We start from the raw sequence: 25,465 nt of genomic DNA, 5'->3' as shown, positions 1-25,465 counted from the left end.
AGGTCGGGACAGAGAGGAGAGGGCTGTCTGCTGAGCTGGGCTGACAGAGGCAAACACACACACTAGCATCTGTTCCCCCAACCCCCTGTAGCTGCTGCCCTTTACCCCCTATAGCTGCACCCTCTTCCACAGGCTGCATTGCCCCTCTGCACCTGTAGTTGATATGTACCTCCTAAGGCTGCTGTGTGAGCCTTCCCCCCAGACTGCTGTGTTCTCCCCTTCAGGCTGCTGTGCCCCTCCCCCCTTTTCAGGCTGCTTTGCCCCCCCCACACACACACACAGAATGATACACACTCATAGAGAACAATATACGGTCATACAGAACCATACAGAACAATATACACCCATACAGAACAATATACACCCATACAGAGCCATACAGTACAATATACACCCGTAGGCTAGGTTCACACTATGTAACTGTGCGGCTGTATTTTTTATGCGGCTGTAAATGTGCGGATGAAACTGCGGCCGTGGGAAAAAATAGACATGCGGCTGAAAACATACGGTCATTTACTTGGAAATCTGGTTCAACTAAAAATAACAAATAAAATTTTAAGAAAGTGCAAACACCTCTGGATGCATCTGGGAAAGCAGGGAAACAGTTTACAGGAATCGCTATTACCGGGGTTTGTGATCCTCTGCAGTAATGCCGATGTCTCTCATGGTTAATATATTGAATTAATAAAACACATTTTCTTTGTAATAAAGTCCCTTTCGTTGTTCAATAATTTAATTCTAACGAATCCATCATTTTGCAATTAAATATACTGTTAAAATAAATATATATATATATATATATATATATATATATATAAATAAATGTATATTTATATATATATTTATTTTTTGACAGTATATTTAATTGCACAATGATGGATTCATTAAAATCAGTTTCGTTGTTTAATAATTTAATTCTATTTCAACGAAAATTTTATTAATTAAATATTAATTAGTACAGGAAGCTCCATAAGCCGTTAATTCATATTGCCGGCAAAAGAGCATTCTGTACTAATCATCACTTTACTTTAATTAAAACATCAAATGTTTCTTCTAATTATGTTATCACAATAGCATTATTAGAAGAAACATTTAGAATTATATGTGCGCTCAGCTGATTGGCTGATCGGCTGAGCGCACATATAATGAGCCGGTCCGCAGTACAGTGACTTCATTGTGCTGCGGACCAGCGAAGAGGACACATCGGGGTGAGTATAGAGCTCTCCCCACCCCCTCCCCAGCACTGCACCCCTCCCAGCAAGGAAGGGGGGTCACTTAACCCCTTCCTTGCTGGGATGGGTGCAGTCTGACATCAGTCTGGCCCCCAAGGGGTTAAGGGGGAGGCAATACATCCTCCCTTAACCCCTTGGGGGCCAGACTGTAAGCAGCGATCTGTAAAGATGCTGCATACTGTAAGGAGCACAACACCGCTCACAATGATGGGTGTTGTGCTCCTGTTTGTGTGTTTTTTGTGTGTTTCTCCCTTTTTGTTTTTCAGATATCGGTATCCTGGGGATTACGTCGGATTCCGTGGACTACGTCGATGACCAGCGGTTGTTTGTTGTATTTTTTTAATAAAATGGTCAATGAGGGGTGTGGGGGTGTTTTTATTTGAATAAAAAAATTTTTTAACTTGTGTCTTGTCTTTATTTCTTTACTTTATAGACTTAGTAGTGGTTAGTAATTGGCTACTCTGTGGGGCACTATATGGGGGATTGGCTACTATGTGGGGCACTATATGGGGGACTGGCTACTATGTGGGGCACTGGCTACTATGTGGGGCACTATGTGGGGCATATATGGGGGCATTGGCTACTATGTGGGGCACTATATGGGGGTATTGGATACTATGTGGGACAAATATGGGGGCATTAGCTACTATGTGGGACATATATGGTGGCATTGGCTACTATGTGGGGCACTATAATGGAGGATTGGCTACTATGGGGGGCATTGGCTACTATGTGGGGCATATTTGGGGGCATTGGCTACTATGTGGGCACTATATGGGGACATTGGCTACTATGTGGGGCACTATATGGGGGCATTGGCTACTATGTGGGCACTATATGGGGTATTGGCTACTATGTGATGCATTGGCTACTATGTGGGGCACTCTATGGGGGATTGGCTACTATGTGGGGCATATATGGGGGCATTGGTTACTATGTGGGCACTATATGGGGCATTGGCTACTATTTGGGCACTCTATGGGGGATTGGCTACTATGTGGGGCATGTATGGGGGCATTGGCTACTATGTGGGATCTATATGGGGCATTGGCTACTATGTGGGGCACTCTATGGGATATTGGCTACTATGTGGGGCATATATGGGGGCATTGGCTACTATGTGGGCACTATATGGGGGCATTGGCTACTATGTGGGGAACTATATGGAGGGATTGGCTACTATGTGGGGCACTATATGGAGGGATTGGCTACTATGTGGGGCACTCTATGGGGGATTGGCTACTATGTGGGCACTATATGGGGGCATTGGCTACTATGTGGGGCACTCTATGGGGGATTGGCTACTATGTGGGCACTATATGGGGGCATTGGATACTATGTGGGGGATTGGATACAATGTGGGGCACTATGTGGGGGATTGGATACTATGTGGGCATTTTTGGGGGGATTGGTTACTGTATAGGGCACTATTCAGTCAGCAGCATGTGGTGACTGTAGGGGAGTGGCTATGGAGGTTTGCTATGGGGGCGTGGCTATGGAGGGTTGCTATGGGGGTGTGGCTATGTAGGGTGGCTATGGAGGCCCGCTATGGGGGCGTGGCTATGGGGACCGCTGCGCACATGTCCCTCTTTGCTCTTTGCAAAAGTTGGGAGGTATGTTTTATGGAATTACTGACAATGTTGTTATCTAATATAAATTATAATGTTCTCCTTAGTTTTTATTTATATAATAATATTGGCAGTTCTGTGTTTGCAAAGACTTCAGAAGAGAAGGATTTAGGGATAGTGATTTCTGACAGCCTTAAAATGAGTCACCAGTACAACCAGGTGGTAGGGAAAGCTAATCATTTGCTGGGCTGTATATATAATGGTATTCTGGGCTGTATATATATATATATGTATATATATATATATATATATATATATATATATATATATATATAATACTGGGTTGTATATATATATATGTAGGCTGGGCTGTTCATATTATGGTATGCAGAGCTGTATATACAGTATAATGGTATGCTGGGCTGTATATATATAATGGCATGCTGGGCTGTATATATAATGGTATGCTGGGCTGTATATATATAATTGTAAGCTGGGCTGTATATATATATATATATATATATATATATATAATGGTATGCTTGGCTGTATATATATAGTGGTAAGCTGGGCTGTGTATATATATATATATATATATATATATATATATATAATGGTATGCTGGGCTGTATATATATATAATGGTATGCTGGGCTGTATATATAATGGCATGCTGGGCTGTATATACATATAATAGTATGCTGGGCTATATATATAATGGTATGCTGGGCTGTATATATATATATATATATATATATATGCTGGGCTGTGCATATAATGGTATGCTGGGCTGTATATATTATGGTATGCTGGGCTCTATATATATTTATAATAGTACGCGGGGCTGTGTATATAATGGTATGCTGTGCTGTGCATATAATGGTATGCTGGGCTGTATATATGTAATGGTATGCTGGGCTGTATATATATAATGGTATGCTGGGCTGTATATATGTAATGGTATGCTGGGCTGTATATATATAATGGTATGCTGGGCTGTATATATATATATATAATGGTATGATGGGCTGTATAGCTAGAGGTATAACCAGTAGGAAGAAGGAGATTGTGATCCCGCTGTATACAGCTCTAGTGACATCACATCTGGAATACTGTGCCCAGTTCTGGAGACCTCATCTACACAAAGATATTGATAAAATAGAACAGGTCCAAAGACGGCTACAAAGATGGTGGAGGGTGTGAGGCATAAAACCAGGAAAGACTTAAAGAGGACCTGTCACCCCCCGTGTCGGGGTGACAGGCTCCCGACCCCCTGTTAGATCCCCCTATACTTACCTCATTGCGCCAGGTCCTGCTTCCTGAGCCGGTCGGGTGACTGAGATTTCAGCACCTGAAACCCGGCGCGCGAGCTCACAGGAGAGTCAGATGCTCATAGAGAATGAATGGGGAGTCCGATGCTCCGTCATTCTCTATGGGCATCGGACTCTCCCGTGAGCGCGTGCGCTTCGGGCGCTGAAATCTCAGTCACCCGACCGGCTCAGGAAGCGGGACCCGGCGCAATGAGGTAAGTATAGGGGGATCCAACAGGGGGTCGGGAGCCTGTCACCCCGGCATGGGGGGTGACAGGTGTCCTTTAAGGATTTGAATCTGTAATGTCTGGAGGAAAGAAGGAAAAAAAGGGAACATGATAAAAACCTTTATATTTGCTACAGGACTAAATAAGGTTCAGGAGGGAAGTGATTTTAGAAAAAAAAAAAAAAAAAAACGAGGTCACAGTGAGAGGTTAGTTGGGGCAAAGATCAGAAACGTGAGAAAATATTACTTTACTGAAAAAGTAGTAGATACTGAGAACAAACTTCCAGCAGATGGGGTTGGTAAATCTACAGTAAGTGAATGTAAACCTGACTGGTATATAAATATATCTATCCTAAGACAATAAGAAGGGAAATACTACAAGGGCAGACTAGATGGACCCAGTGGTCTTTTTCTGCCGACAGTCTTCTATGTTTCTATACAGCTCCTGTGATATAATTATCCATTGTGTTCTGTAATTCCTGATATTACCTTTCACAATAACCATTAATATTCCAACAATGGCGCCGGGGCTGTGTATACAGTACACAATAGATGGGCGGTTGCAGGAACACTTTATATGTGCTTTGCGAGCTGGGAAACATGGCAACATATTGAGAATCGGAGTCTGACATTATGAGCTTAGCTGGAAATAGTTGTTCCTCTCTGTTTTAGGGCAGTGTAAAAATCTGTTAGTAGCGTGCACACAGAAGCCAAATGGTTTTTCATGGTATAGCCTAGTTTTTCATCTGTTTTCCGAACATTTTCAAGTCCCGTAGGCTGTATCTGTGATGTCAATTGGAGGTCAGGCAGCTCTGCTCCACCAACAAACAGCGTATGCTGCAGATTATTCTTTATCGTGCATGAATTTCCTAACTTATTAAGAGGATTATTCGGAGAGAGTTGATGCTCCTCTCAGACAGAAGGCTGCATGATGTTTTCTGTGTCAAGCCGAAAATATTCTGGAAATACCTGATATAACAGGAATATGGAAGCAGTAATATCCAGCACATTAGTGTACAGCCCTATATATATTCATTAAGTCTGGTTAGAACTATCGGATAAATGAGTGGAAGAAATTGATATCTCCATAGCCATTTTATCTATCTATCTATCTATCTATCTATCTATCTATCTATCTATCTATCTATCTATCTATTATCTATGTTTCTATTATCTATCTATCTATTATCTATCTATCTATCTATCTATCTATCTTTCTATCTATCTATCTATCTATCTATTTATCTGTCTGTCTATCTATCTATGTTTCTATTATCTATCTATCTATCTATCTATCTATCTATCTATGTTTCTTCTATCTATCTATCTATCTATCTATCTATCTATCTATCTATGTTTCTATTATCTATCTATCTCCTATCTATCTATCTATCTATCTATCTCCTATCTATCTATCTATCTATCTATCTATCTATCTATCTATCTATGTTTCTATTATCTATCTATCTATCTATCTATCTATCTATCTATCTATCTAATATTATCTGTCTATCTTTTTATCTATCTATCTATCTATCTATCTATCATCTATCTCCTATCTATCTATCTATCTATCTATCTATCTCCTATCTATCTATCTATCTATCTATCTATCTATCTATCTATCTATCTATCTATCTATCTCCTATCTATTATCTATCTATGTTTCTATTATCTATCTATCTATCTATCTATCTATCTATCTATCTATCTATCTATGTTTCTATTATCTATCTATCTATCTATCTATCTATCTATCTATCTATCTCCTATCTATCTATCTATCTATCTATCTATCTATCTATTATCTATCTATCTCCTATCTATCTATCTATCTATCTATCTATCTATCTATCTATGTTTCTTCTATCTATCTATCTATCTATCTCCTATCTATCTATCTATCTATCTATCTATCTATCTATCTAATATTATCTGTCTATCTTTTTATCTATCTATCTATCTAATATTATCTGTCTATCTTTTTATCTATCTATCTATCTATCTATCTATCTATCTATCTATCTATCTATCTACTACATCTATCACCCTACAGGTGAGGCAGATACCAATACATAGTAATACAGTGGTGCCTTGGATTACGAGCATAATCCGTTCTGGGACGGTGCTTGTAACCTAAATCCACTCTTAAACCAAAGTAAATTTTCCTATAAGAAATCATTGAAATACAGACAATTGGTTCCACACCCCAAAAATAATGATTTTTTTAAAATTCTAAACAACAGGTAAAACAAACATTTAGAAAGCTGGATATGCTCATATTGTAAGTTACTGTAGAGAATAGCCAAGCAGCATGTGGTGTATTATGTATAATAAGGGTATAAAGATGGAAAGTTTGTATATACAGAATGGAGGTGCAGATCCCCATAATGCAGTAGTGTAGTACAACAAGCTAGAATAGAGAAGCAGGGCTGCTGTCAGAGGTCTGTGTGGTCACATGATCACAATGGGAAAGAAGTGTGTGTTCAGCATGGACCAATGAAGAGGTGAGAAACAGAGAGCTGTGCAGAATGACAGTGACAGAAACTTTCCTATACAGCAGTGTGTATAGCTGAGTATAAGTGCAGGCAGATTATAGTACCAGTGTGTATAGCTGAGTGTGAGTGCAGGCACATTATAGCAGCAATGGAGTGGATGGGAAACACAAAGGCTGACAGAGACTGCAGGAATGAGCAGGGCAGAGATGGACACATACATACTGCTCTCTCTGTCCGGGAAGAGAGGGGTTACAGCTATGGAGAGATTACCTCCACAGTCCTGTCCCCTGATGTGAGCCTCAGCCAGAAGTAGATCTGCTATGATTTGGAAGGTGAGGGAGACTTCCTCGGTCAGAGTACAGGGCTGTAGACCCCGCTATGCAGACCATGCCCCTCAGCAATGCTCTTAAACCAAGTTACAATTTTGAAAAACTGTAAGCTCTTCTTTCAAAACGCTCTTAATCCAAGTAACTCTTAAACCAAAGTACAACTGAATTTCAAATATTACATTCAATGTCGATCTATCCCATGTACCCATTCCAAAAACAGAACATATTTCATATTTAAAGGGGTACTGCAGAGGGGGAAAAAACCTTTTCCAATCAACTGGTGTCAAAATGTTATACAGGTTTGTAATTTACTTCTAATAAAAAAAAAAAAAAAAAGACTCCAGCCTTCCAGTACTTATCAGCCGCTTTATTTCCTGATTTTGAAGTTAGACACACCTTCCTGTATGACTTGCCTATGTCCTTCAGTCTTACAGGCCATGCAATGTTCTACTGAAAAATGTGTGTAGTAGATATCTCCCAGTAGGAAGAGAATTTCTCTCTGGTGCCACCTATTGGAGGAGCTAGGTTGTTACTAGGTACATAAAGACAATGGTAGTCTAATAAAACAACCCTTTAAACCAGCAAAAGTGCAAACACTCCAATGTGCATATATATCAAATGGAGGAGATTTATCATTGTATTTATAAGGCAGTGGATTTATCAAATGTAACAATTTAACATTTTTGCCAAATTTTTGTGCAAATCACTATTTTTTTCCACTTCACATGTATCTGTTTATGAAGAATATGATACTTTTTTTCCCCCTTTAAGTCCTGAAAAATCTTGAAGTCTTGAAAATCCAACCCTTTAGATCAGTATTACACAGCAGCCCTCGCGGGAATCTATTATTATTTTACTTTTTTTTATTATCGTGAGGCTTCTTTCAAAGTAAGAATTATGGAAGCATATGATCGGTGGGTAGTCATTTACACTCATTCACTTCAGACAACAATAAAAGGTGTAGAATGATTTCACTTGGAAAGATGTGACAGTAGAATAGCAGGTGGCATTAACGCTTGGCATGATATTCATATCCACTAATTATATCATCTTATTATCAGTGGAATATGCCCATGTTATACCAGCGCTACCATCATATCACTTTCTATTTTCTGCTAATGAAACGCTGAGGGCGCCTCTGTGTTACATGCCTTGTTTATATATATATATATATATATATATATATATATATATTTATATTTTATTTTTTTTAATTTCATTTTATTTTATTTTTCTATTTTATGACATGTTTATTACTTCTTAATATTCTCTTTCCCGACAGCCTGGTGTCAGGTTCTTGGCTTCGTTCTAAAAAACTTGAGAGGGCATGGGGCGAATTGGAGGCAACACGCTGGGCTAGAGAGAGAGTATCAGAGGAACGTGACGACATCCGATGGAAAGGTGAGAATGCATGCACCGTAAGTGATGGTTCCCGGGGTGAGTGCGAGTGTCATCCTAGGACAATGCCATAAATAGCAGAAAAAGTCACAAATATAAAAAAAATCAAACTGAAAGCCCATAGGATGTAAAAAACTTCAAACAGGTGGTTAGGGTTGGAGGATGGGGGGTGCGAAAAATAATAAACAGGTAGTCACCCATCTCTGTGCCTCCGTTCCTCCGTTTTGGGGCCTGCTGACCACTGACTGTGACTGATGTCATCTCTGGTTGGAAACGCTCAGCCAGTTAGTCAGTTTTGAGGTGGCAGCACCTCTTAAAGGGATTATCCAGCGCTACAAAAACATGACCATTTAACCCCTACTGTTGTCTCCAGCTCAGGAGCAGTTTGCAATTAAGCTCCATTTACTTCAATGGAACGGAGTTTCAAAACCCCACCCAATCTGGAGACAACAGTAGGGGGAAAGTGGCCATGTTTTTGTAGCGCTGGATAACCCCTTTAATATTGTTTGTACATAGGAAAACCTTCCCAGCCCACAACAACCCAGCTTGATATGGCCCACCCAGTCCTAAAAATGTAACTGTCCACCTATTTTCTTGTACAGCAGTCCCTCAACATACGATATTAAAGGGGTTATCCAGTGCTACAAAAACATGGCCGCTTTTGCCTCACTCTTGTCTCCAGATTGGGTGGGGTTTGAAACTCAGTTCCATTGAAGTAAATGGAGCTTAATTGGAAACTACAACTGAACTGGAGACAAGAGTAGGGAAAAAGTGGCCATGTTTTTGTAGCGTTGGATAACCCCTTTAATTGGTTCTGGGAGGACCAGTGTATGTTGACCCCATAAGTCTATGAAAAACATTTTATGGGTGCAAAAATACATTATGTGATCATGGACTAAGCAAAACAAGTTGAATAACCCAGTATGTAAGATCATAAGAACACTGTTGGGGCATTTAAGAGCACAAATAAGTATTGTGTCCTGTTCACATTAAGGCTATGTTCACACTACGTATATTTCAGTCAGTATTGTGGTCCTCATAGCAACCAAAACCAGGAGTGGATTGAAAACACAGAAAGGATCTGTTTACACAATGGTGAAATTGAGTGGATGGCTGTCATATAACAGTAAATAACTTCCATTATTTCAATACAACAGCCGTTGTTTTAAAATAACAGCAAATATTTGCCATTAAATGATGGCCATCCACTCAATTACAACATTATGTGAACAGAGCCTTTCTGTATTTTCAATCCACTCCTTGTTTTGGTTGCTATACAGCCTCAAATATACAGCCTCAAATATACGTAGTGTGAACCCAGCCTCAAAGGGGAAGTCCAAGAATAGCTGAGAAGTAAAAATTCATTACAGACAGGGGGTGGGGGAAAATAAAAAAAACAAGTTATAGCCACCTCTCCTGGCACGCGCACAGAGCCACGTCCCCTTCCTGGACCCTGCTGGCTGTCTTCAGAGCTCCCTGCTGGATCCTACACAAGTCGGCTGATGGATGCCCCACTCAGCCAGTCACTGACTGGGACGAGACACTCTTGCAGTCACTGATTGGCTGAGCAGGCTAAATGCCATGAGTCTGTCATGTGGATCCTGGGTGGTGGCGCACCTAGAATCGGGGAGATGACATCCGGCGGAGTCAAGGAGCTCTGTGATGTGGCATAGCGCGGGCACCGTGAGCGTACCCACTCCCTACCCGTAATGGTTTTTAACCTGTTCACAACCACAGGTCGAATACATAGCTAGATAATACACCAGCAGGGCGACCTCTCCAGAGGAAGCTTCTAATGAAAACAAAAAAAAAAAACAGAGAGCCCCTTGAAGCCAGGCAATCCGGATAGGTAAGGAGACTTAGTATGAAATTCTCATGTCGGCAGCTCAGGATTACAGAATACCTGCTCTTTCTTTCGCTCTCTAATGAAGCAAAGCGCCCGCGTCCACTATGTGAGCTTTTTTTTTCTTTTTTTACACTTCTCATCTTTCATAGCTTCAGTAGGTGGGAATGTAATACCTGAGAGAACAGCCGAAATTAATTCACTTGGATGGGAAATGGTCTTTGGTTATGCTCTGGTACCTTTTATAGAAAAATCTCTGCATAGAGTCAAATCATTTCAGCGGCCACGTGCTTCCTGCTTCTTCTCTCTGGGTGAGATATTGTCTCATTGTGCGCACCAGCTAAGCCAGCCCTGTGTGTGGTAAATGCCTCCAAAATACTGCTGGAGATAAGGAAGGGATACACTATATTACCATAGAAGGAATAGATTGATCTATCTATCTATCTATCTAAGTAAAAATATTCCGCAGCACTTCCATTCAGGTGAAAAAATCCAAGTGCGACGTTTCGACAACCTCATTTTCAAGCATGCTCAACGTGAGGTTGTCGAAACGTCGCACTTATGAATTATTGCTGTGCTGTGCACCTGTTCTTCATATGATTTTTTGCACAAAATAAATTTGGATTTTTTCACCTGAATGGAAGTGCTGCGGAATATTTTTACTTTGTTAATCACATGGTCCGGAGTCAAGACCTATCTGCTGGCACCAGCCCATATCGTTTAAAAGAGTGCTGCTTCATGATTTGAACTCTATCTATCTATCTGGCTTGAATTAATCTTGAGAAAGGTCTCGTGATGAGACAGAAACGTTGCTGATTTTTGTTATTTGCTTCACCAAATAAACCACCAGTTGTTTTCACTACTTTGGAAGTGCTGCAATTCCTTGCTACTATTTGAAGAGGAGACGTGGATCCAGTCTCCATTGCTGGCACTCCGAGCACTTGTTCCTGTGAGTGCACTCCGTTCTGCTGTTTATCTATCTATCTATCTATCTATCTATCTATCTATCTATCTATCTATCTAATTTCTATCAATCTCAGAGCAGTTTGGCAACAGGGCAAATCTTGATTAAAGACAAATAATGTTTTACTGAATACAAAAACTTTATTCAGTGACTTACTTTCCTTTTTCTCTCCATCTGGCCTGGACCTCCATGATGATTTCTTGCAGCTACAATTCGTTGTAACGCCTGGATTAGTGGATCCACTGGACCGTCACCAGCAATGGCACTAACCGCACCAGGGAGCAGAGTCTAAGGGGCCGCTGGTTTTCACCAGAGCCCACCGCAAGGCGGGATGGACTTGCTGCGGCAGGCGACCCCCAGGTCGCTACCCCTGGCTTGGTTGCTAGTGACGGCGGGCGAGGCGTGGCAGGAGCAGTAGGCAGGAGATGGTGCTGGCAGAGGTCTGTAGGCGTAACCGCAGGAGTCAGGCTGAACACAGGAGCAATGGTGTGACAGGGGAGCAGGAACCAGGAACAAGGACTAGGGACCAGGTAGCGGATAGGAATCAGGAACAACAGGGAGCTGGGCCAAACGCTATGGGAAGCATGTAGAGGCTCCAACACCTGGAAGAGGGCAGAGCTGGAACTTATAAGGGAGTGATTGACATGTGGACCAATTAGAAGCGCACTGCCCCTTTAAATCTGAGACAGCCGGCGCGTGCGCGCCCTAGGAGGCGGGGCCGCGCGCGCCGGCCGGCACAGTGAGAGACAGGAGCGGAGGAGAGGTGAGGCGTCCCCAGGGGCCGAACTACCAGCAGCGCCGGGTCCCTGCACAAGGACCCTGGCGGCTGCATGGGGCAGGAGGAGGTTGCGGCGGCGGCCCGGAACACGTGACATTCGTCTCTTCTGAACCTGCCAGACAAACATCTTAGGGTCCAGCAACTTCCTTCCCCTTTCCCCATCCATAGGCATCTAAAACAGTAGTAATTTTGCTGTTTGGTGCACTAAAGTCAGTAGGTATGTGGATTGCCTTCTGTATGTAGGAACCCCCGCTGTGCCTCCATATAGTAATAATGCCCCCTGCTGTGTCCTCCATATAGTAATAAATAGAGATGAGCGAATAGTGAAATATTCGATTATTCGAAATGCGATTCAAATAGCTCTTGATATTCGTATATATTGGGACCTGGACATCAATATTCGACCACTAGGAGGTCACCAAGTGCCCAATGACACCTCAGGAAAAGATGCCAACATCTCTGGATGCATATAGGACAGCAGGGGAAGCATCTAACACTAGTGATGAGCGAACATCCCAATTTTCCCAAGTGTACGCCGAAGATTCACAAACAAATTATGAATGTAAAGTTGAAGCGTACATTTCGGTCTAGCAGTATGCACATAACTAAAAATCTGTTGTATTATCCCGCAATCACAGTATACAGCCGTATACCGGATATACAATTGTTTTTTACAATAATAAAATAAAAGAGCCGTTCAACACCTTTGCAGGACGCAAACTGAGCAAATCAATAGTAGCAAGATAACAGCTATTATCCTGCAATCACAGTATACAGCTGTATACATCAGTAGATGTCTGAACACACTGCTTATCTCACAACAGCTTCTAAATATATGGTTTTTATACTTTTAGCCCTAACAAGGGCTTTTGGGAGTCCCTTCCTACCTAACTTCACCTAAAAGCTTTCTCTCCCTGGTATACAGTCTGTCCCTGTCTAGCTCCAACTAGCAAGTGACACGAATCCGAAATCCACTATTCTTATATTCAGGAGGTGACATAGTTTAGCCAGCCAGTCACAGTTAAGAGGTTTTTTTTTTAAGTCCTGCCTATTCCTAGTGCCTGTCCTTTCCCCCCCCCTTCATGTTTATTTGCTGGCAAAAAGCGCCAGGGGATGTGGAAGGGCGAATCGAATTTTTACTGCTTTATCGTTCGAATATTCAAACTCAATCGAATAGTGTGAATAGCGTACTGTTCGATCAAATACTATTCGCTCATCACTAGTAATAATGTTCCCTGCTGTGCCTCCATATAGTAATAATCCCTGCTGTGCCTCCATATAGTAATAATGTTCCCTGCTTGCAGGCGTAAATCTTGATCCAAATGTACACCTGCTTGGAAACAGTTGTAGATTTAGTACACCTGGCGCAGATTCGGGCACCCGGTCGGCCGGATTCACTAAAAGGTGTGCGTCTCTTAGTGAATCCTGCCGGGGAAAAGGGGCGGGCCTTATATAAGTATAAGTATATATCCCCCCCGATGTGTTAGCCATGGTACCCCAGCCTGAAGCCTGCACTGGTACCAGGAATGCAAAAAGGACCCTGCTCATCTTATCTTCTATGCAGGGACATAACTAGGATTCATGGGGCCCCATAGCAAGGAATTTTAAGGGGCCCCCTCCCACATGCACAACACAAAACACTGCGCATATATATATATATATATATATATATATATATATATATATATGTAGTGAATGCTCTGTGATGTGGCCAAACAAATCAAATCTATTGTGGCAGGATCCAGGCTGCAGCCACAAGAGTAACTGGCAGAGCAGAGAGCCAATGGCTGCTTACTATGACAGTCCACTGTTTTTACCCATAAGGGCCCATTAGGAGCCTTATGGTTAAATACATAGGTGCAGGAGCGGACTGCCTTCTGCTTAACCCCTTACGTACTGCAGTGTGTAAGTGACCCAAAGCTCAGAAGACAATGAGATATTCGCTTTACTGCTGGTGCACTAATAACCTCTGTCCTCTGCATGGAGCTTCGCACATTTTCCTTTCCGACTTTATTGCACAGCTGGAGAACAGAGGTCAGAGGTTATCAGTGCAGTGAAGCAGATATCTCTATCTTCTGCTTGTTAACCCTTTTTTTGTGTTGCAGCATGTAAGTAAACATTGGGTCACTTACACACTGCAGTACATAAGGGGTTAAGCAGAAGGACACACACTCTTACCTTCTCCCCTGGGCCCCCCTCATGCATGGGCCCCATAGCAACCACCTACCCTGCCTCTATGGTAGCTATTACACTGCCTCTTTGCTTTTGAATGTTACTTCTTTCATGGAGGGAAAGTCTCTTGAGAATGGATCATTCCTCTGGACCTCTGGAATCCAGAAATAATTTCCATGAGGTGCAGAGCAAAAGGGTGTTACATCTACATGTGGACGAGTGGAGACAGACTGTTTTTTAAAACTCTTCACTCTTCTCTGAACCCACTGGACTAAGGCTGGGTTCACACTATGTTTTTGCAATCCGTTTTTTGCATAAAACGGATGAAAAACGGATAAAAAAAAATGGATTGCAAAAACGTAGTGTGAACCCAGCCTAAAATAGATTCTTTCCCTTTATCTCCACCCAAACACTCTAGTATGTTCTATCATATAAAGTTTATGTAGCAGTGTTAGTCAATGGACCTTTCTCACATGCACCTCACAGCTTCTGACACTAGATGTCAGCAAAGTACATAGTTTGTGGTATTCACGTGATCAATCTATAGATCTATCTATCTATCTATCTATCTATCTATCTATCTATCTATCTATTTATCTATCTCTCACATCCTGTTATCTTTTGGCGCCCCTACTAACACTACATTCTTGAGTAGTAGGGATGTATTGTCCATCTAACCTCCAAGTAACATAAACGCTCAGTGCAACCTCTTTCAGAAGACCACCCAAAATTTACATTGAAAAGTGTTTTCTATGGGGGCCGTCACTATACATAATGCATGATGGTCTGAAAATTCCTCAGAAGAAATCTGGTCCAAATAAGGGGGGTGGTCTTCTCAAAGAGGAGACCTTTCCGAGAGGTCTCACTGTAAATCGAATCCTCATCATGGCTGGTCTAGAGGCCCCTGAGTAGTTCTGGCTCTTAATTTCAGGACTGTAATAAGTTGGTGTTTTAAAAAAAATCTGGATTCCTTTTTGTTCCCATGGAACTGGTAAAAATATTGTTTCTTTATTTTTAGGCCTGTTTTTTTTTTTGGGGGGGGGGGGGGGGGGGGAGGGGCAAAAAAAAAACAATTTGGGCAAAAAACCTTCATGTGGACAGAGACTAATACTAATAAGCCAAACTTATGCTGCGTTTACAGGGAACGATTATCGTGCGAATTCGCACAATAACGATCAAATTCGAACGATAATCGTACGTGTAAACGATGCGAACGATCAAACGACGAACGAGAAATCTTTCATTTTGATCTTACAACATGTTCTAAAATCGTTGTTTGCAAAAAATTCGCAGATCGTTCCGTGTAAACAGTCGTTTGCTGATTTAACCAATGTGTGAGATAGGCTTAAGCGATTGCAAAACGATCGCAAAATGAATTTCCGTACGATATATCGTACCGTCTAAACACTGACCGTTATGAAAAAAAAATCGTTAATCGTACAATCGGGCGAATTATCGTTTCGTGTAAACGCAGCATTAGGATAGTCCATCTATACCTCATAGGACACATTGTTGCCTTTCACTTGAATGACCTGAGCTGCTTAGAGCTGCAGTACCAGGTGCGACCACAAGGACATTTATGGCACTGTACCTGGAGCACTTTAGCCCTTCATTCAGCTGATCGGAGGTGGTGATGGGAATTAAATCCTCATTTAGAATCATATCTTATTATTATAACCTTAAAAAATCTTAAAATCATTTTTTTTTCTTTTATATCAACTGGCACTAGAGATTTGTAATTTACTTCTATTAAAAAAACTCAAGTCTTTCAGTAATTATCAGCTGCTGTATGTTATGCAGGAAGTGGTGTATTCTTTCTAGCAGTAGATGTTTTCTATGGGGATTTACTATTTCCCTGGACAGTTCTTGTCTGTGCTCTCTGCTGCCACCTCTGTCCATGTCAGGAACTGTCCAGAGCAGTAGCAAATTCCCATAGAAATCCTTTCCTGCTCTGGACAGTTCCTGACATGGACAGAGGTGGCAGTAGAGAGCACTGTGTCAGACTGGAAAGAATACCTCATTTTCTGCAATACATACAGCAGCTGATAAGTATTGGAAAAAACTGAGTTTTTTTTATAGAAGTAAATGACAAATCTCTGGCACTTGCTTGGACCAGGTGATAAAAAAATTGGTGGTATGTATCATGCGATTGTATACGCTTATCTTCGGAAACACTAGCCCTTCTATTTTTTATGTGGTTATGTGCGGAAACACTAGCCCTTCTATTTTTGTATCATAGAATTGTATGTGGATATCTGAGAAAGCATTATCCTCATGAAAATGTACATACAAATGTAATTGGAATGGGAATAAAGACCCAGAGCCTGTGCACGGTGGAATCACAGAACATCTGTGGAGATGGAAAGTGTTATTTTTTTGTTCTTTGGATTCCTGTCTCTTTAATAATTCATGTATGTAGGCTCAGTATAGCAGCAAATGCTGATTTATGGCTGATGTCTGAATCCAGCTCAATGTGGGTTATCTTCCTATAGGCACCCCCTGAGGCTCTGGATGCCTGGGATCCCCTAATTAGATCTTGGCTAGTGCTCCACCTGCTGCCTGCTGTGAGAACTCGCTTTGATGTGCCGCACTATTCTATGCTAATCCGCTCCACATTCAGGGAGCTGGGAAGGAGTCATTGTGCCTTATAACTGCCCTGGGGGTGTCCTGACCTTCCCTTTGGGGGTCACCTGTAATACAGCAGAATCTCTTACAATGGACTCAATGTACTGTGTTACTGCTGCTGGTAAAACATTTTCCAAGATATGACAGAGTGCTAAACTAGAATATAATAAACACACACATGTATATATAGTTATGTGTAGGTACATAAGTGTGTCTATATACTGGTGCCTTGGATTAGGAGCATAATTTGTTCCGTAATCCAAATCCACTCTTAAAACAAAGCAAATTTTCCCATAAGAAATCATAGAAATGCAGACAATTGGTTCCACACCCCAAAAATAAATATTTATTATTCGGGAATAACATGTAAAACAGATGAAACCAACATTCAGAAACAGCAGAATATGTGATATTATAAGTTACTGTACAGTAATGGAGAGGATGGGAAACACAAGGGCTGACAGAGACTGCAGGGAGCAGGAAGGAATGAGCAGGGCAGATGTGGGCACATACATGCAGCACTCTCTGTCCGGGGAGAGAGGGGTTACAGCTATGAAGAGATTGCCTCAGCAGTCCTGTCCCCTTATGCAAGCCCCAGCCTGAAGTGGATATGCTATGATTTGGAAGGTGAGGGAGACTTCCTGGGTAAGAGTACAATGCTGTAGACCCCGCTATGCAGAACATGCCCCTCCCCCGCTCCCCCTCCCACCCAGTACAGGGAGCTCTTACACCAAAGCAATGCTCTTAAACCAAGTCAAAATTTTGAAAAACTGTGAGCTCCTAAACCAAGTTACTCTTAAACCAAGGTACCACTGTATATACAGATTTTAGAGAATGTGTGGGTGTTATATTGTAGGGTAAATAAACCTTTTTGAAATTTCTTAATTTAGCAAGAAAAAAAAGAAAATTAGACTTAAAGGTTATTTTTACCACATAATATCAACTATTTATTTTTCTCTCCTTCCATTGTATCTTTCTAATATCTATTTTTCAGATCTGTCACATATTATCTATCTATCTATCTATCTCCTATCTATCTATCTATCTATCTCCTATCTATCTATCTATCTATCTCCTATCTATCTATCTATCTATCTATCTATCTATCTATCTATCTATCTATCTATCATCTATCTATCTATCTCCTATCTCTATCTATCTATCTATCTATCTATCTATCTATCTATCTATCTATCTATCTCCTATCTATCTATCTCCTATCTATCTATCTATCTATCTATCTATCTATCTATCTATCTATCTATATATATATCTATCTCCTATCTATCTATCTATCTATCTATCTATCTATCTATCTATCTATCTATGTTTCTATTATCTATCTATCTATCTATCTATCTATCTATCTATCTATCTATCTAGAGACAGGAGAAAGCCGCACATCCAAAGTTGCATGAAGCGGGTGCTATACGGAGTCAGTCGCCTGGCTTGGGGATCCCCACACATATATCCAGATATTCCTCAGCGCGCCAGCATAGGTGGTAAAAAATGTGATTTATTCCATAAAGTACAAAAGATACAAAAGATGCGACGTTTCGACCTCCTCACGAGGTCATTATCAAGCATAGTGGGAGTGTCCAAGTGATGTCATTTTATAGCCAAGTTGGCTATAAAATGACATCACTTGGACACTCCCACTATGCTTGATAATGACCTCGTGAGGAGGTCGAAACGTCGCATCTTTTGTATCTTTTGTACTTTATGGAATAAATCACGTTTTTTACCACCTATGCTGGCGTGCTGAGGAATATCTGGATATATCTATCTATCTATCTATCTATCTATCTATCTATCTATCTATCTATCGGAATTTCCATGGGAACAGGGCACCAGCAGAATCAGAACTTGATCTAGGGTATTGGATTATTTAAATGGACACTGTTAATTAAAACTACCATTTAACACGTACAGTAAAATCAATACACTGTCCCTGTAATCTGCAATGTCATGGGCCCTTTAAAGCTTCTCTGTACCCACAATTTGTCCCCCCCCCCCTCCAAATCGCTTGAACCATCAGATAGCTGCTTTTAATCCAAGGTCTGTCCTGGGGACCGTTCGGCAGGTGGCCATACATATTATATGTATATATATATATATATATATATAGCTATGCACCGAGACCCAGATGAGCCCTTATTTTTTTCGCCACTAATTGTACTTTGCAATGACTGAATTTTTGCCTAAAATATGCCGTGAAACCAGAAAAAAATTATATGTGGATTGCATGTGTAGTAAAGTTGAAAAAAAAAAACAATTTTTTTTTATTTGGTGGTGGGGGTGTTGTTTTCACGCCATTCACTGTAGGGTAAAACTGACTTGTTATACATGTCCCTTAAGTCAGTACCATTACGACGATAATAAATCAACTGGTGTCAGAAACTTATGCAGATTTGTAATTTACTCGTATTTAAAAACCTCCCGCCTTCAGCTGCTGTATGTCCTGCAGGAAGTGTTGTAGTCTTTCTATTCTGACACACTGCTCTCTGCTGCCACCTCTGTTCATGTCAGGAATTATCTAGAGCAGGAGAGGTTTTCCATTGGGATTTGCTTGTTAAAGAACTTATATGGGTAACAAAAACAATATTCTAAACAATTCCCCTACCCAATACCTCCCTATGTCTAATATACATGTATAGCCTATCTTGCACCCTTTCCCTGTTTTTTTCTCATTCTTATGTGCTCTGCATGTCTAAAATGCTCTACTCTGGGTCCACTCTAACCACGCTCAGATCCCTCTTTCCCCTTCCCTTTGTAGTCACAGGGCATGTGATTTACTCTCTGGGGGCCGGGTTAGCTGCTCTATTGGCTTGATAACCTGACCCCCAGGAGACATTATCCTGAATCATCTCCATGCACCTGTGCTGCTTCCATAGACTTACATGTGCCCCTGAGCCTAGTTTTCTGTAATATGAGAAGTTATAGTTCTATCTTTGCTTGCTGTCAGTGAGTGCAGTTACATGTACCTGTCTTTTTGTCACAGCTCTGCATATTGTAAGTGTTATAGATGTTCTTAGAGTCTGGATGGAACTAGAAGGTTTTCATTCACAGTCAGCAAGCAGAGATCTAAACCTACACTACACCCCCCACCCCCTAGTAAACAGATGCCCGTTATGCAGTACATAGCTACACCATGTGCACTTCAGCTCTGCTACATCACCAGCTGGTATGGAATACATACTGGGGTGAATTGATGCAAAATCACTGGAAAAACAGTCCTATGTTTATTGTAATGTAATGACAGCAGTGGGCAGGAAAGAAAGCTAAGGGGGCGAGTACACAAACGAATCAATCAGGGAAATGCATGATGGGAAATGTAGTTTCCTGTCTTGGATAGAGATCGGCTTTTAGAAAAACTTGTAACTCAGAAATGGAAGCAGCTAGAAAGACAGGAGACGGCTCAAAATACTCAGGGGGACTTGGTGAGTAAGAACAGCTAGTATTGCATTTTTTGTCTCTTAGGTGGATAACCCCTTTAATGACTTGTTCCACACTAAACATCTCCTTGGCTAGGCAGCAAACTCTTCTAATATGGAGAGATATTGTATTGACTGACATAGGATAATACAGCGTGCCAGCGTGAAGTTGCAAGTGGTGTTAAGCCAAGGGACAACTTGACTCCAGTATTATAAATGGCATATGGTACATTGAAGCGCTGGTATAGACTGTATAGACTTCCATTCTTAAATAAGGATCAATGCCCACCACATTTTTGTGTACATAAAAAAATCCTGATACATTTTTTTAAAATATATAAATATTTATTTTTCTGATAACAGATCAACATACATTAGAAAAAAATTGCACAGAAAATCTAGTTATTTAACCTACCCACCCCGTTCCCCCCCATGCCCCTCTCCCCCCTCCCAACGGAGAAGTACACAGGCAGAGAAAAACAAACAAACAAAAAAAACACGGTATTACTAGATCTTATTACCATGGCGTTTTCCCCGATAGTACCCCTCTTCATACAAATGTACCTTTTCTACCAAATGTAACCATTGGAGCTTACTCAGGGTTTTTTTGCTAATCCATTCTCGTAGGATCGCCAATCTGGCCAGAAATAGCAGTCCTGATACGTTTTGATCCTTAATTTTATTTTTTATAATGGCAGTCAATGGAAAAATGGATTAAAACAGATGCACACTAATTTTTTTCATCCATTTTTTTTTTAAACAGATTGCAAAACGCAGTGTGAACCCAGCACTGAAGCCCATAATGGGAACATTTTCATTTAGAAATTTGAATTCTAGACCCGGTTTCCATCAATTGTCTATGCCAGGGATGGGGAAGCCAAAGGCTATTCAGGCATGATGGGAATTGTAGTTTAGCCACAGCTGGAGGGTTGAAGGTTCCCCATCCCCGGTCTATGCAGTTGATATCACTTGATCACTTTCTACCGTATACATTCAGAGCATCGGGGACAATACGATTCTGCTATCGTTTTACCGTTTCTCGTTATCCAATCATGAAGTTTCATGGCGGTAAATCACACCGATAAATAAAAGTGACTTCATAAGAGTGCATGGGACAGGACATGAAAGTAATAGCTACGTAGAATATTTACATTCCTGGCCCATAAAGCTCTGGTGGGATTTCAGCATCGAGATCTTGAACATAAATTTAAATATTTGCTAAATAAAAAAAAAACCCTTATACTGTGGGGCTGTGCCGGAATGTTTTATTTTATGGGGATAATAAAGGATAAAATATTGGTTTCATTAATGAATTCATGTAAACAGTTATAAAGCTAATTGAATGTTTCAGAAAGAATCCAGAACACTTACTGATTGCCGCAGAGTCATTATCCTCCAGAAACGACTGTTACCATAGATACATTATTCATATTAAAAGCCGCAGACTTTAGGGTTTTTTCACCAACTCTCAAAGAGAAAACAATAGGAAAACAATAATTGTAATATTGATATTTGGTTTCCCGCTGTCAAGGTATGTACCATGCTTATAATGCTGCGACTCAAATTACAGTCATTAACCTTAAATTAAACGTCTACCCTCTCCGACAAAGAGAACAGCAGCGGAAGACTAACGGCCCTTTAATATATTTACATATATATATATGTGCTGTTGTATCCATAGAACTGCTCTGCGATGTGGATTTAAAGGGGTTTTCCATGATTACAACAAACATGTCTGTGAAAAACAGCACCACAAGTGTCCTCAGGTTGTGCGTGGTATTGTCCCATTCACGTCATTGGAACTGTGCCGCAACAAATTGAGGACAAGAGTGGCACTTTATTTTAGTAATTCTGGATTACCCCTTTAAGTCCGCGCTATGTGAATTGTTGTATCGAAGCTGCTGCCGACTTATTTCCATATCCGCATTAAAATATTGTTGTAAATTCATGAAGGAGGTGACCCACTGACTTAAAGGAGAAGTCTGGCGGATTATAAAATCCTGCAGCCGGCAGGGAGGGAATTGATTACAAGTAATAAGCCAGTTTCTGATTGACTGAGTGGTGAGTTTATCAGCCAGGACAGGCCTTTTCCCTGTCATCACAACTCGGGGAAAAATGCCTTCTGGCAGGGGTCCCAAGGCCAGTCCCCGTCCACCGCGGGCACGAGGAGAGGTAAGTTAGTATTTGTAATGAATTTCTCCCCTGCCTCTGCCACCTCTTTGATTTTATAATCCGCCGGACTTCTCCCTTAAACTCAGTGTCACAGATCTGGTAAAGGACCTTTTACTCAGGCCCCGCCCTCTCTGGCTGTAGGCTGGGCGTGAACACACAGCGGCTGGACGGGAGAGCCGGAGGAACAGGATGCCGGATCACAAGCGTGTACTGCTGTGTGATATGTATATGCAAGCTGTGAGTTTCCAAGGCGGCACTAACTAACTAACTAACTATCTATTAACTAACGACTATTAAAGGGGTATTCCAGAGAGAGAAAATATTATTTAAACTTAAACAGATTTGTAAATTACTTCTATTGGAAAAAAAACCTTCCAGTACATCCAGTCCAGAAAAAACTTCCAGTCTTACAGTTCTTACCAGCTGCTATATGTCCTGCAGGAAGTGGTGTATTCTTTCCAGTCTGACACAGTGCTCTCTGCTGCCACCTCTGTCCGTGTCCGGAACTGTCCAGAACAGCAGAGGTTTTCTCTGGGGATTTGCTCCTGCTCTGGACAGTTCCTGACATGAACAGAGATGGCAGCAGAGAGCACTGTGTCAGACTGGTGAGAATAAACCACTTCATGCAGGACATGAAAAATTACTGAAGTGTGAATAAGACCTTAGGGTTTCCAGGTGTCAATCAAGCAGGAAGGGGGAAGAGAGGAGGATTCCAGCTTGCAGCACATCAGACGCATGGGAACGCACCTTCGAATCTTTATACCAGAAAATAAAACATTTCCTTTTTTTATGGACATATATGAAAAGTACTACAAAAGTCACATATTTTTTTGTCCAAAACAGACACCAAAATTGCATCTTATTCCATCAAAAAACTGGTGTGAAGTGGTTAAATACCCCCCCCCATTGTGTTTAGTATTCCTGTGTCTTCATTCTTCCCTGTGCCGAGATATCATTGTATACATAATCCATGTACTGTGACAGAAGTGTACCGCTCTGCCTGCATCACATTTACATACTGCATTCAGCATTGACCTCCCTTATAAAGTGAAGAATAATGTTTTATAGCTTAGTCTATAGAAATGCTACACAAGGGGTGTATATATAAGTGCAACCTACGCAGCTGCCCAGGGGCTCACTCATATCTTGAAATAATTGGAGGCTTCCTACTGTCTAGCATTCTCTATGCAATAGACTGGCTAACAAAGACTGGAGGGAGCTGCAGACCTATTAGGAAAGTTGTGCAGTAACCTTGGGTTGGTAGGTCTTGTTAGTACCTGGGGTTGGTAGGTCTTGTTAGCACCTGGGGTTGGTAAGTGTTGTTAGCACCTGGGGTTGGTAGGTCTTGTTAGCACCTGGGGTTGGTAAGTGTTGTTAGCACCTGGGGTTGGTAGGTCTTGTTAGCACCTGGGGTTGGTAAGTGTTGTTAGCACCTGGGGTTGGTAGGTCTTGTTAGCACCTGGGGTTGGTAAGTGTTGTTAGCACCTGGGGTTGGTAGGTCTTGTTAGCACCTGGGGTTGGTAAGTGTTGTTAGCACCTGGGGTTGGTAGGTCTTGTTAGCACCAGGGGTTGGTAGGTCTTGTTAGCACCTGGGGTTGGTAAGTGTTGTTAGCACCTGGGGTTGGTAAGTGTTGTTAGCACCTGGGGTTGGTAGGTCTTGTTAGCACCTGGGGTTGGTAAGTGTTGTTAGGACCTGGGGTTGGTAGGTCTTGTTAGCACCTGGGGTTGGTAAGTGTTGTTAGCACCTGGGGTTGGTAGGTCTTGTTAGCACCTGGGGTTGGTAAGTGTTGTTAGCACCTGGGGTTGGTAGGTCTTGTTAGCACCTGGGGTTGGTAAGTGTTGTTAGCACCTGGGGTTGGTAGGTCTTGTTAGCACCTGGGGTTGGTAAGTGTTGTTAGCACCTGGGGTTGGTAGGTCTTGTTAGCACCTGGGGTTGGTAAGTGTTGTTAGCACCTGGGGTTGGTAGGTCTTGTTAGCACCAGGGGTTGGTAGGTCTTGTTAGCACCTGGGGTTGGTAAGTGTTGTTAGCACCTGGGGTTGGTAAGTGTTGTTAGCACCTGGGGTTGGTAGGTCTTGTTAGCACCTGGGGTTGGTAAGTGTTGTTAGGACCTGGGGTTGGTAGGTCTTGTTAGCACCTGGGGTTGGTAAGTGTTGTTAGCACCTGGGGTTGGTAGGTCTTGTTAGCACCTGGGGTTGGTAAGTGTTGTTAGCACCTGGGGTTGGTAAGTCTTGTTAGCACCTGGGGTTGGTAAGTGTTGTTAGGACCTGGGGTTGGTAGGTCTTGTTAGAACCTGGGGTTGGTAAGTGTTGTTAGCACCTGGGGTTGGTAAGTGTTGTTAGCACCTGGGGTTGGTAGGTCTTGTTAGCACCTGGGGTTGGTAAGTGTTGTTAGCACCTGGGGTTGGTAAGTTTTGTTAGCACCTGGGGTTGGTAAGTGTTGTTAGCACCTGGGGTTGGTAGGTCTTGTTAGCACCTGGGGTTGGTAAGTGTTGTTAGCACCTGGGGTTGGTAAGTTTTGTTAGCACCTGGGGTTGGTAAGTGTTGTTAGCACCTGGGGTTGGTAAGTGTTGTTGGGCTAAGTGTTGGAGTCCCAACTACGTACTTGTCACGGTGGCCGGGAGTGGTATGCCCATCCTTGGGTATACTAGCACAAGGCTTTGAAAAGGTAGGACCAGGTGTGTTTGTGGGTACAGGTGCGGAGCAAAAATTTGCACCAAGTCCAGCACTCAACTAGAATAATACTTTGCTTGAAAAATCTTCAGTGTAATATAGTGTTAGACGTTAAAGTGTCACTTAATTTTTTAGCAAAACTCAACAGTACAGGCGATTTTAAGAAACTTTGTAATTGGGTTTATTAGCCGAAAAATGCATTTTTATCATAAAAAATGTCTCCCCTCTGTCTTCATGGTTCTCTTA

At 41.6% G+C, this 25,465-nt stretch overlaps 1 long non-coding RNA gene across 2 annotated transcripts in view; it reads left to right on the top strand.

The window, feature by feature from the left end:
• LOC138795107 (uncharacterized) overlaps positions 1-25,465 on the top strand; it is a 50,258-nt gene that overhangs the window by 10,819 nt on the left and 13,974 nt on the right. The window contains exons 2-3 of one of the 2 annotated variants that reach the window (XR_011363570.1): positions 8,446-8,564; positions 16,811-17,008. This is a non-coding gene — a long non-coding RNA (uncharacterized lncRNA). Of the gene's footprint in view, positions 1-8,445; positions 8,565-16,810; positions 17,009-25,465 lie in introns of those variants that run through there. The other variant, XR_011363569.1, reaches the window with a different exon arrangement.

Source organism: Dendropsophus ebraccatus, chromosome 6 (genome assembly GCF_027789765.1).
Source record: "Dendropsophus ebraccatus isolate aDenEbr1 chromosome 6, aDenEbr1.pat, whole genome shotgun sequence".
NCBI classification, from domain to species: domain Eukaryota; kingdom Metazoa; phylum Chordata; class Amphibia; order Anura; family Hylidae; genus Dendropsophus; species Dendropsophus ebraccatus.
Note: the sequence above shows the minus strand (reverse complement) of the source record. Positions and strands in the feature narration are given on the sequence as shown.